Source organism: Mustela erminea, chromosome 4 (genome assembly GCF_009829155.1).
Source record: "Mustela erminea isolate mMusErm1 chromosome 4, mMusErm1.Pri, whole genome shotgun sequence".
NCBI lineage: Eukaryota > Metazoa > Chordata > Mammalia > Carnivora > Mustelidae > Mustela > Mustela erminea.
Genome location: NC_045617.1, coordinates 54,085,232 through 54,097,587, shown reverse-complemented (window position 1 = coordinate 54,097,587; position 12,356 = coordinate 54,085,232). Strand labels below are relative to the sequence as shown.

General features: G+C 42.2%; 1 long non-coding RNA gene across 2 annotated transcripts; it reads right to left on the bottom strand.

Moving 5' to 3' along the window:
- Nucleotides 1-2,520: 2,520 nt before the first annotated feature.
- Nucleotides 2,521-12,050, bottom strand: LOC116588356. 2 transcript variants are annotated; one of them, XR_004284903.1, is made up of 3 exons: nt 11,835-12,050; nt 10,542-10,683; nt 2,521-2,721 (listed from the first exon to the last, which is right to left on the bottom strand). It is a non-coding gene; the product is annotated as an uncharacterized LOC116588356 (long non-coding RNA). The 2 variants fall into 2 exon arrangements; XR_004284904.1 differs by having other exon boundaries at nt 11,885-12,050.
- Between the last annotated feature and the right edge of the window lie 306 nt (nt 12,051-12,356).

Sequence of the window (12,356 nt, the reverse complement as noted above, 5' to 3'; positions counted from 1 at the left end):
GCCTCAAATCGCAGACCCCCTCCAACTGCAGCGGGACTCAGCAGTCCTCGGGCCCTTGTCCTTATTTCATACATAAGGAATGGAAGGTCTGGACGCATACAAGACACAAATACAGCACATGCTGACTTTTTCTATTGAGGCTTTAACTTTCAAATATCGAACAAATCAAAACTTTAAAATGATGAGGTCGCCAAAGTCCCTTTGCTGACCTAAACCCAGGATGGGAAGGATAAGGCACCTTTGGCTTCATTCTCTACCCCTGCCACGGGACACCACCCCCCTGTGAGGCTCTCCTGGACGTGGGGCCCATGGGACCCTCTTCCACAGAGGGACGCTCCAATCACTTAAGTCCTCAGAGACAGATGTCGAAATAAACCTGTTTCATTTTAGATGTTTCTGTCTACTCAAAGGATTTGGGCCACATGTTGCCCCTCTCAGATTATAGAGTTTTAGTTCTCTTCAAAAGCAAAATGAAGATTCACATTCTACTTCCTGTAAAGAGTTTCAGAAGGACCTGCCTCAAAAATAAAGTCAAATACAGCCCGTAAAACCAGTGGCAGGTGAGTGCAGACTTGCCCCTGGGACCCTGAAGAGTACCCAGGCCCTGAGCCCTCCCCAGCCGCTCCCCGAACCTGCCCACTCCTTCACGCACTAGAGAATTCCTTTCTGCATAGGGCAGGCTTGGCTCCCAGCTCCCAGCACTTCTGGTTCCCAAGGCCCACGGGTGTTCATGGGTCACAGAATTGTGAACTGACCCCTTGTGCACTTTGGCTTTCAACTTGTCAACATGGGGATTCCCTTTAAAAAAAAAAAAAAGAAAAGAAAAGAAAGGGAAGAAAAATCACCATGCAAAGGAAAAATGTGAGCTAAGTTTTTCCTTCGGAATCTTGGCGTGTGAGTTCAGCTATCTTCAATCTGGCCTTCGCCAGACTGTGTATGCTTGGAGCAGGCACGGAGCAATCCGCCTTCCGCCGCGCAGCCAGAACATTCAGACTTGACCTGTAACACGCCTCCTGTCCCGGGCGTGAGCAGAGACAGCCGGGAGGTCAGCCCCTGCAGTTGCAGCATGGGACTGCGGGATGCCGGTCGAGAAGCCACTAGAACCCGGAAGCAGAGCGGCTGGCTGGCTCAGACAGAGGCTGCACACCAGCCAAGTCTCCAAGTTCACCTCCCAGCTGCTCTGTTTCATGGGGCGCTGGAGTCAATCCCTTGACCTCTCCCTGCCTGAAGTCAGCCCAGCTGGAAAATAGAAGGGCCACTGAAACCCAAGAGTTGCTTCTGGGATGAGCTCTATCCCCACCCCACTTCACCCCCATATGCTAAGAGAGACTAAGAGCCACAGTCCTTTTGGGGTTGAGGAATATTTGTTCTCTCCACAAAATGCTCTGTCCTCAGCAAGAGAGCCTAGAGTTACACGTAAGTCTAGATCCATCCATGCCCCCAATCCCTCACGTCTGCACGTGGGGCACCTAACCTATGAATGAGTCTGTGGAGAGCAGCACTTCAGAAATGTGAGTGCAGCCGGTAGGACCAGGCACAGTCTAGGACCTTGTCTGTGGGTATTCTTATCCTGTGCCATTATCCAAGACAAACCACTTTACGGATTTCTAATTTTCTCCAACACTTTCTTTGGGAGGAGTTTGCCCAGCTGTGCGTTACAGGAATCCTCTCTCACTCACAGCTTCGAAATACACGCATCTTTCAACTTCTTCCAAGTGCCCTGCATATCTGGGACCCTGTTGAGGACAAAGAGCCTCAAACAGCTATGTCAGGTAGTACAGGCTGTGCACAAGAAAAGTTTTCACAAATGTCGGAAACCCCATAGGATGGACTACTGTACTTTTTGGAATCTTGTTCTCAACATGGCATCACTGCTCTGACATTTTGGGAGAAGTCTGGTAATGATTTTGTGGGTTGGTGATGTATACGGTGCAGTCGATCCTTCTGACTCCTTTACAGGACTGTCATTAGGGGACTCTAAATCTTTTGGGTTACTAATTTTTCACTGATTACAAACTTCTTTACTGTCACCCTATTTGCTCCTTGTTTCAAATTCACCATCTCCTTTCCTCCTCTGGCGTACTTTCGTATTTGCTCTCCATCTTTGATGGAAAGTTAATGAAGTTCTAATTCAGTGCGTATTTCACGAACCAGGTGTGTGAGATAGGCATGAAAAACATCCTTGGGTTAAACAAGTTGCAAAATGCTTTAGGTTAAAGTGTCGCACATTGAGTGGTATTTTAAGAGCACCCTAAGAGTCTGGAAAAATACTGCAGTTTTTTAAAGTCAGCTTGTCTAGGGGAACCTGGGTGGCACAGTCGATTAAGCATCTGACTCTTGGTTTTGGCTCCGGTGATGATCTCATGGTCGTGAGACTGAACTCTGCGTCCGGGCTCTAAGCTCAGCACAGAGTCTGCCTGGGAGTCTCTCTCTCCTCCTCCCTTTCCACTCGTGCTCTCTCTTTATCTCTCTCCCTCTCACTCTGAAATAAAGAAATGTTTCTTTAAAAAAGAAGTCAGTTATCTTCATTGAACCCCACGTTTCTCAAAACTATTTGCCATGAAACCTTTATTAAGTAAGGCCCATTAATAGCTGTGGAACTAGCATCCTGGAGATTACACTTGGAGAAACATTGCTTTCATGTGTCATTTCTCCCTGTTGGCAGAGTTGCTTTCCTTCTGCTAGGGTTCAGTGTTTGGTCTTCCAAGTGGTCTATGTATCCTGCTTGAGGAAAACAGATTTGCTGATGATTAATATTTTGATAAATGAAAGGGGGGCAAATAACATTTTTAGTGAAATAATGAACAAGGAATCATCTTTCAGTTTTGCTCATGCTCCTTAATTACATGCATGTCCCTACTTCATGAGAAAGTCAAAACTCTTTTTAAGGTAATTTTTAAATACTCTGTAGTATATTTGGATGCCTCGAATCCATTCACGGCTTCTTTCAAGACTGGAGCTCAAATCTGATTGGATAAAGAACATCTGCCCCATTTTGTCTGTGGTTGGTTCTGCAGGAGGGAGCAACATGGAGATTTTAAGTTGTTCAGGTAAGGCTGGCAGCTGGAGATAAAAGTCCTTTGCTCTTGAGCTTGAACTCAGCCTTTGCACACCGGGGTACCTGTGTTGTTCAGCACACTAGGGGGAGCCGGAGCCCTAACATTTTCCTCAGGAAATCCAAGGTCTTTCTAAACATTATTTCTCTCCCACACCTGCCTATTTTCCTTCAGTGTTTTAGAGGAGTATGGCCCAGAGGGCCATCACGGTGGGTCTACTTAAAACACAACATGCCCACTGTGCACACAGCGTATTATCTTTCCGGAGCTGTGTGACCTGTTCCTGTGTTGTTGCCATTATTTTTAAATTACTATAGTATGTTTAAAACCGGTCTTTGTCAGATCAGATCATCTTTCCTGGGTGTGTTGTATAATCACCACATGACTGAAGTTCTGATTTGATCCTCTGGGGTAGCCTCGGGTAGTGACCTGATGGTCATAATGACCCTAGGCAATACCACCACCTCCGCCAGAGATGTAAGTAGAGATGGGTACAGTGAAACAAACAAGGGTGTAGGAAGAAGTTAAGAATCCCATATCGCTCTTCAGCAAGGCAGTCCAAAATAGAAAAAGAGTCCGGTAACTCTCAATTCAAGTATTTCCAATGTATAAAAATTGATTGGCAGGCATCGGGGCTTAACTCTGGAGAAGGTGAGTGATCAGTGAAGACGTGAACAGGGAGGAGGATTCATGTAGAATCTGTCCCCCCTCCAGGGACAGCAGAACTTGTATAAAAAATAGTAGGGCAGATCTAAAGCACAGCTAAGATCTGACTTTGCGGCAGATCTACAGGAAAGGTATTCTACCCTGTTTGTGTAATAAGAAATAAAGTCCCCCAGGAACCTAAATAACGAACCTGTGATCTCCCACTAAGTGACAAGGCCAGGATGCCTATCCTGAAAGGTGAGATAAGACTGAGCCTGACAGCCAGGGATTTTTAGAGGAAACTGTTACTTTATCCTAAGGACAACAAAGAGCCTTTTAGTCTTTCCAGAATAGAAAAGAAACCTGAGGAAATCATTTTTTTTTTTTCCTAAATCAATTAGCAGGTGAGCTGATTACTCTCCCTTTGCACACCCAGAACTCTCCTCCATTCGCTGCCCTTCTTTGCAGGCTCCATCTCCTGAGACCCTGAGCCCTGTGAATTTTATCACCTGGGGTCCCTGCCTACTGCCCCTTAGTTCGCTTTGCCCAATGGCTGGCATGCAGAAAATGGGGCACATCTGAGAGGAATGTTGCCTCTGACTGTAGAATGGGTGAAGGAAAGCGAGGCAAAAATCTGTTAGTCATCCCCATATGTGCCCGGGGGGATGGATGAGGGTTGGCTAAGAGACTGGAGAAGAAGGGAAGAAGGCAGAACTTAAAGGTGGCTCCATGACTGATTTCCACCAATTGGAAAATAGTGCTCCCTACAAAGGTACTCTGTGAATATTTGTTAATTTGAATGGACCAAAAGGAGCTAAGGGAAAATACAGCACTAACTCAGGCATGTCCAGCATGGATAGAGATGCAAGTGATGTAAATGAGCAATGGGGAGAGAGAGCTGCCCTCGTGAGCAGAGGATTTCAGTTTGAGACGTGTGGGTATGCTGGGTCCAATGAGCTTGCCCATCCCTTCCTGCATTTCATTGTCCTCAGAGACAGGGTTCCTAACTGGCATTACATCAATCTCCTCAGCCCTCTATGTGGCCACAGGCAGCTGGGACTGGGTCCCAAATTCCCTCCAATTGACACCTGAGTGCTACTATACAAATCTCACAATATTCTAGATGTGCCATTATATGAAAAAAAGGTTAGGAAAACCAGCTCTATTTACTCTACCCAAAATATACAGAATTTGGGTTTTGATTACCACCCCCCCCCCCCAAATAAAACAGGTCTTTTCTTTCCAGGTCCTGAAGTTTCTTTTTTTTTTTTTTTTACACTAATTGTTCTCTGACTTCCACGTGAGCACATACAGACATCAGAGCACTGATTCAGCATCAGTAAAGGGGGTCCTGGTTCATTTTTCTAGCAAAGATGATGGATTAGAAACCTGCTTGTCTTAGACTGCCTCCGAACAATTTGAATGGAAAACATGGCAAAACTGATCGACCCTAAAAGGAGATCTCTGACCTCAGGCTCATGAGCACCACCTCAAGCAAACTGGCCAACCATAAATCCCAGGAAATGGAAGGAACCATTTATTAGCATTCCCACACTGAAAATTATTAACCTGTATGTCTAGGATCTCCCTTTCACTGAAGTGATTAAAAGGTAAAGGGTTTCCATAATTATAAATATTGCTTAGTATTGGCCAGCTAAACTCTGATCAATATCCAGGCTTTAGTTATCCCCAAAGAGGGTTTTATGTGTAATACTTGGCATTGAAAATATATGCTAAAATCAAAAGTGCCTTAAATTAATATTTTAGAATTCATAAATTAAAAATACAAAGTGTAGTTTATTTGATTGGATAGTTTAGGAGTCAGGTAAAATTTTATTTCAGTTGAACATACTATGCTGTACTTTTCAGTTCCAGGTCACGTGTTAAAATGCTTTCAAATATGTTGTATCGATTCTGTGGATAGACAGCTATAATAGACTTGGAAACTGAGGTTCAAGGAGGTTCAGGTGACATAGTAGCTGAACTGATTCTAGAACCCTCTGATTCCATTTCTATTGCTCTTTTGCCTAAATTATGCCCCCATGGCCAATGTATAAGAAATAATTTTCATGTTCCTTCATTCATTCATACTTATCACATAATAACTACAGGGTTCCCTTTTGAGTCAAGGGCAGTGCAACACTTGAACTCTTAGCCTAAGAGTTTGATTACAAAAATAGAAAACAGCTGCTTTTCATTTGGGGGCATTTCTGAAGCTCTAATTCCAGATACCAGCCTCTCGTGGGAAGATTTGACCAGAATAAGACGTATATTTTATCTGCTCTGATCTTTACTATGCTCTACCTATCACTTTTAGGGCAAATTTTAGCTTCAAGGAAATTAAGAGAAAAATGGCAGTAAAGTTGGATTACCAATGTAAACTTGATTGAGAGGAAATGTGTGTCCCCTTTCTCCCATTCCTTGCAAATAACTGTCCATGTTTGGGGGGCAGGGCGGAAGAGTGAGGAAGGAGAGGGGGAGGGCAGGAGGAAAAGATGCTGGGAATCAGGCTCCTCAAGGCCCCCCAGCCCCACCCCAAACAACCTCCCTTCCCAAAAAGACTGCCCTTCATTTCATCCCTGGATTTCCAGGCACCTAATCCACTTGATGGTCAGGTGCGATAAGAGACATTCGTGTTTTCGTTGTAACTTGCACTGGGGCTGCTGTTAGCAAATCCAGGCCTCTAGCTATTTTCCTGACTCTGGCCAGAACACGAACTTGAAACCCGGAAGCACTGAGAGGGCAGAGGCAAGTCACTGCTCGTTTCCTCTTCTAGACAGAGACTCAGACCCAACAAACACCTAGGATCTCAGGGACTACGGATATTTGCCTTTGCGGTGTCCTTTTCTCTCTTTTTCTAAAAGATAGCATAAAGAAAGCCGTACTGTTCAAAATTAAAGTGATTTCACACTAGCACCCCAAATATGCCTCCGTGATCCATATTTGGGATATTGAATTGATAGGATTTATGTTACATCAGGCAAGTGAACATTAATCAGAGGACTTTAAAGGTAACCACAATGGGAGAAATCACAAAGAAAAAAGGGAGAATTGCTGAGGCTCAAAGAAAAAAGAAGTATCACAATTTAACAGGGAGAGGCAGCCACCCAGAAGAGTGACCACCACAGTGTCTGTGTTTTTAGATTTGTTTTTGAGAGCTCTGCCCGGTATTTCCATAATTGGCCATAATAAACAGCTACTTTTGTGAAAATAAAAGTCAATTAAGCATCCAACTCTTGTTCTCACCCAACTCCTTATCCCTGCTCGGGTCTTGATCTCAGAATTGTGAATTCAAGCCCCACACTGGGCTCCTCGTTGGGCATGGAGCCTACTTAAAAAACAAATAAAATAAAATAATAAAATGGGGAAATATTTGTGGCAAAAATGGCAGGAAAAAAGATTGAAATTACTATATAAAGAACTTCTGTAAATCAATAAAAGGAGTAAATGTGTGCAAAGAACATAGTACCTCTCAGAACTTGGCTCTGCAAAAGGCTAAGAAATAAGAGGAAATGTTTATTTTCATTAATAATCAAAGAAATTTGAAGTGAAGCAAGGTGACATTGCTGTTGGTACTTTAGGGACAGACATAGTTAAGTGTGCTTACCCACAGGATGAACAGAGGGCATGATGAAATACTCCACTGATGGGAATAAAATTGGTACGTTTCTAAAGAGTAGTTTAGTGATTCATATCAAACCCCACCATAAAATAAACACTTGAGAGTCTAACTGGTTTGTAAGCTCTGCCTGCTGAAAGTGCTGATTTCATAGCTATCGCATCAAATCCCAAATCTAGAATCATCTAAAGATATCGGGCATGTAGGATCTGACAACTCGAAGTCTCAATCTAAAATATTGTGATAATGAGATCTCTCAGCCTCCAAGAAATGTGAACATATCTTTTACTTGAATTAAAGTACATAGGGTATACTATGTTGATTTTTAAAAAAAAATCTAGGTCTCATTATCTTAAAGTGGGTTTGGATGTGAACTCCAAATTCTTTCCCGCTGGCTTTACCACTCTAACCAGCCGCCAAAGGGGGAATTGGCTCCATTGTGGCCTGTTTACCATACCATCTGGGGCAGGCCATTTCTAAACTTGGTAGACAACACACTTTTTCCCATAGAAATAGTCATTTTCCACAGGACACAGGTAAAACTGGATTTGAAGTTGGAGCTTGTAGGTCAGATGAGTTGTATTTTAATTAAGCAGATCATTTGCAATTTCACTATGTCAAATATTCCTGGGATAATTAAGCCCTGCCCTGGTATTTCTAATGACTTTCATGACAGTTAAGCATTTGTTGAAATGGACTTGGCTATGTAGAGCACAAACTCATCTGTGAAGCTGATTATTCTGGGGGAGTATCCTTACCAATTTGCTGAGATTTTCTCTTTAGCAGAGCGTGGATGTCTTCAGGTTGCCAAATCAACGAAGGGATTGTTTCCTAGCTCATTGAATTAGAAAATGTTTATCTTTCATCCACTTGTAAATTTGTTATCCTAAGCATCACAGTCATAAACGAGAGAAGTGACCTATAATTTTTATGGTTAGAACCAGGGTTTGAACAATCCCGTTATTGTTTGTTTCTGCATAGAGCCAAGAAGACAAGTTCCATCTCCTAAATGAAAAGAAGGATCTAGGGATCCATACCAATAACCTCCATTTGTCTCTGTTTTTTGAACTCCCTCTGTCCTGCACAGTGCCAGACACCCAGAGCCCGCCACCTTCTGGGTCAAGAAATATTGTCGATTTCTTTTATTTCACAACTTGGGCTAAATGTTATTCTTCTAGTACTTATAAATATACGTTTGTTAATTGTGTGGACTTGCTAGTTTCAGGTGCCAGAAGTCCAGCTCTAACTAGTTCAGACAAAAAGCAAGTTTGTTGGAAGAATACAAAGGTATAAATCAAAGGGAGAATCGAAAAACCAAAATGCAAGAAGGACTAAGGTGAGCTGGACTCACGGGAGCCCGGAACCAGGGACTACAAGGTGTCTCTCTGTCTTTCTCTCTCCTTGCAGACCAGCAGAAGTGTGTCCCCCTCCCTGTTTCAAAGCTTCTAGACCTCCCTCACTCACAGCTTCTGTCATCACAGAAGAACTGGCTGGCTCCTTGCTAGTTACAGTTCAGAAAAGTCTTGAGAAAGGACACTGATTGATTCAACTGAGTCAGACCCTTACCCCCACAACAACTGAAAGACCAGGAGGAAGATTCCTGTGGTACAGATCACATGATCCCAGAGACTGGTAAATGCTGTGAATGGACAACCACCCAGAAAAGTGAACACCACAGCGTCTGCCTTTTTAGATTTGTTTTTGAGATTCTGCCCAGTATTTCCATAATTGGCCATAATAAACAGCTGCTTTTGTGAAAATAAGCTGGTAAAAATAACATTTTTAAATTGGGAAAATAAAACAAATTCAAAGAAAAAAATTTAAAAATCACAAATTCACCACCCAAATAAAAATACTATTTACATTTTAGTGCGTGTCTTGCTGGTCTTTTCTATATTCACACACTTTCCTATATGTAGCGAATCACTGAGATCATATCAAACGTACAACTCTACATTCTGCTGTTCATTTAAATGTAAAAAGAATACTGTTAATAACATCTTATACTTCGAAATCCCTCTAAGTCAGGGAACCTATGACCTCAGATAATCTGTGAACTTCTTGAATTTATATGCAAAATGTTATAGGTATAACCAGACCCTATGTACTTCTCTTGGGAAGGGGCACATGCTTTCACTAGATTCTCAAAGTGGTGTGTGACCAAGAAAAAGGTTAAGGGCATTCCAATGTCCAAAGCACTTCCATGTAAATTACAACAAACTTATAACTGATTCATATTCAATATTTTACTTTTAACCAACCTCAAGTGACCTATAGGTTCATGGCATGTGGCAAACTACACCTTGTGAATACATGAATTTGAATCCAAATGTTCAAGCCAGATCCTTGCTGGTTGGCCTTGCTGGTGTCCAGCATGTCAGCTCAGCAAAGCTCCCTTACTTTAACTTGAGGACTACTGCTCTTGCGAATATTGCTGTAGCTTATCTGAATGCACAGTGGGGGTTAACTGCTGAGGGAGGCTGAGTGGTGCAGGAAGGGAAGCAGGGGGGCCAGGGAGCCAGGGTTCTATGGAGACGAGACTGTGAGACTGAATGTAGGCTCTGAGGAACGTGTGTTTTCAATATTGATGGTAAGTTCCAGAGCCACACGTAGCACTGACTGGCCATTTTAGCTTAAACCCACTTCACCACCGGAAGCACTAGGGCTCCTAGGCACTGCACTTGGAGCAGGGACCACAGGGCAAGAACATGGGATAGTTCAGAACCAAAAGTGGATTTTCCAGGAAAATTACCAAGTTCACCTCACTCAGTTAAGCTACATAGCCAACTGTTTCTCAAGGTTCCCCTCTGTGATGTGTACAGCTTTGGTGGATTTAACCCTTCCGTTCCCTCCTTGAGTCTCCACTGGATCTCCTAGGATCCTGCCAGATTCTGCTTTTGGCCTTGTACTGCCTAGGTTCTCCTCTACCTCACAGAAGCCCCATTCTCTGTTCCTATACACTCGTGTATCTTACTCTTTGTTTTCTAACTCGATTGTGGTGTTTTCCTGGGATAGCTTTCACTCTCAACAAGAACTACATAATGCCATTTAAACTTGCCGAGGGTCTGGCATGGCGTGTTAGCCCAGGGAACCCAGGTCGGGGATGAACATACCCTGGCCGTTGCTGTAATGGCGCGTTCTCAGGAGAGACGGCTCTTCTCCACCTGCTTTGAGTCATGCCATCTGCCCTTTAAAATGCCTCTGTTTAGTCAGATCCGTACCTGATTTGCCACATTGTTAGGTGCTCTGTCACAAACTGTCATTTTCCTCAGAAATGTGAAGATGCATTTCTCAATTATAAAAGTCCATTGAAGTTTCTTATGATTCAACTCTGCAACTTATGGTTTGATTCTCAGTCAGCACCTGTAAATTTAGAGTTTACCTTAATGAGGGCAAAAATAAATTGATCAAATAGGTTCATTGCTACACAGAAAGCAACCAAGCCAAACAACTGACAAAATCCAGCGGTGACGACTGGGAATTACAAGGCTATAGTCAGTATCTAACTAACAACTCCTTTTAACGTCAACCTGGCTTTCAGAAGTGTCCCCTGGACTTTTGTTTCTTATTTATTAAACAGTACAATTTCACCATTTCCTTATTGAAATGTGAAGAGTGATCCTGAAATTTTTTTTTGGTAAAGAACTTAAGTTTTTCTAAAGAAAATGACCTAGTATCAAATAAGAGCTCACTGCTAAAATAACTTTCAGTTCCACTAGGAATATATTACAAATAAACTTACCCTTCCCTAGTATTGAGCTGAAGAATTATTCTATACAGTAACCTGGGTCTAAGGACAAAGAAAAGAAAAGAAAAGAAAAGAAAAGAAAAGAAAAGAAAAGAAAAGAAAAGAAAGAAAAGAAGGAAGGACAAAGAAAAAGTTTTTGAAAAATAGTTGCCACTGATTAAAAGCCTTCAAATGTCACTTAATTCCATTTCTACCGATTTAATTGCCTATTTTATGTCAAACTCCCTATTTCTGTTTTCCGTATTCACTCACTGGGTATTTTCAGACCTAATGTTGCTATCTCACAAAATTGCCTTTTATTTAATAACCAACTCTGGGACAATTAGTATATCATAAAGACATAAAGTCACCTTATCACACAACAAATGGACCTGAAATGAATCCAGTATTTCCAGCCAGAAGTTCACACATAAATGTTGCCACTGGGCTCTGGGTTCCTGATCCCTAGGCCTATTCCACTTTATTTTATTTTTAAAGATTTTATTTATTTATTTATTTGAGAGAGAGACAGAGAACATGAGTGGGGGTTAGGGGGAGGGAGAAGCAAACTCCCTGGTGAGCAGGGAACCAAATGCTGGGACTGTATCTCGGGACCCCGGAGATCATGACCCGAGCCAAAGGCAGATGCTTAACCAACCAAACCACCCAGGAGCCTCAGGTCTATCCCTTTTTAATTTTTTTTTTTTTTTTGGCTCAGTATCCAAATTATTTACGCAATCTTGCTGTATAATAGCAAAATCATCATCATTATCATCATATCATCTACCTGGAAAAGTTGTTGCAGATGGAAATATTTATTCATCCATTCATTCATACCTATGAAAGCCCTACTATGTGCCAAGCGCTCTGGTAAAGTTGCAGACTCAGCAGTGAGTGAGATAAAGTCTCTGATCTCAAGAAGCTAATATTCTAGGCAGAAGAAGTTCTCATTTCCATTTTCCTTCCTGGATTCCATTTCTTTCCCTGATTAACACACAAACAAGGTAATGTGGTAATGATAAATAATTATAAAGAAAATAAAACAGGGTGACAGGACAAAAGATCATGAAAGGGAGGTAGGCTTTAGTTAGATATTCAATTTGTTTAAATAATTCTTACAAGTTCAGGAAAAATTTCAAGTAAACTCTTCCAGAAGTCAGGAAGAGAAGTATTTTTTAAGCTGCTTTTGTTTCTTTTTTTTTTAAAGATTTTATTTATTCATTTGACAGACAGAGATCACAAGTAGGCAGAGAGGCAGACAGAGAGAGAGAGGAAAGCAGCTCCCAGAGAGCCTGATGTGGAGCTTGAT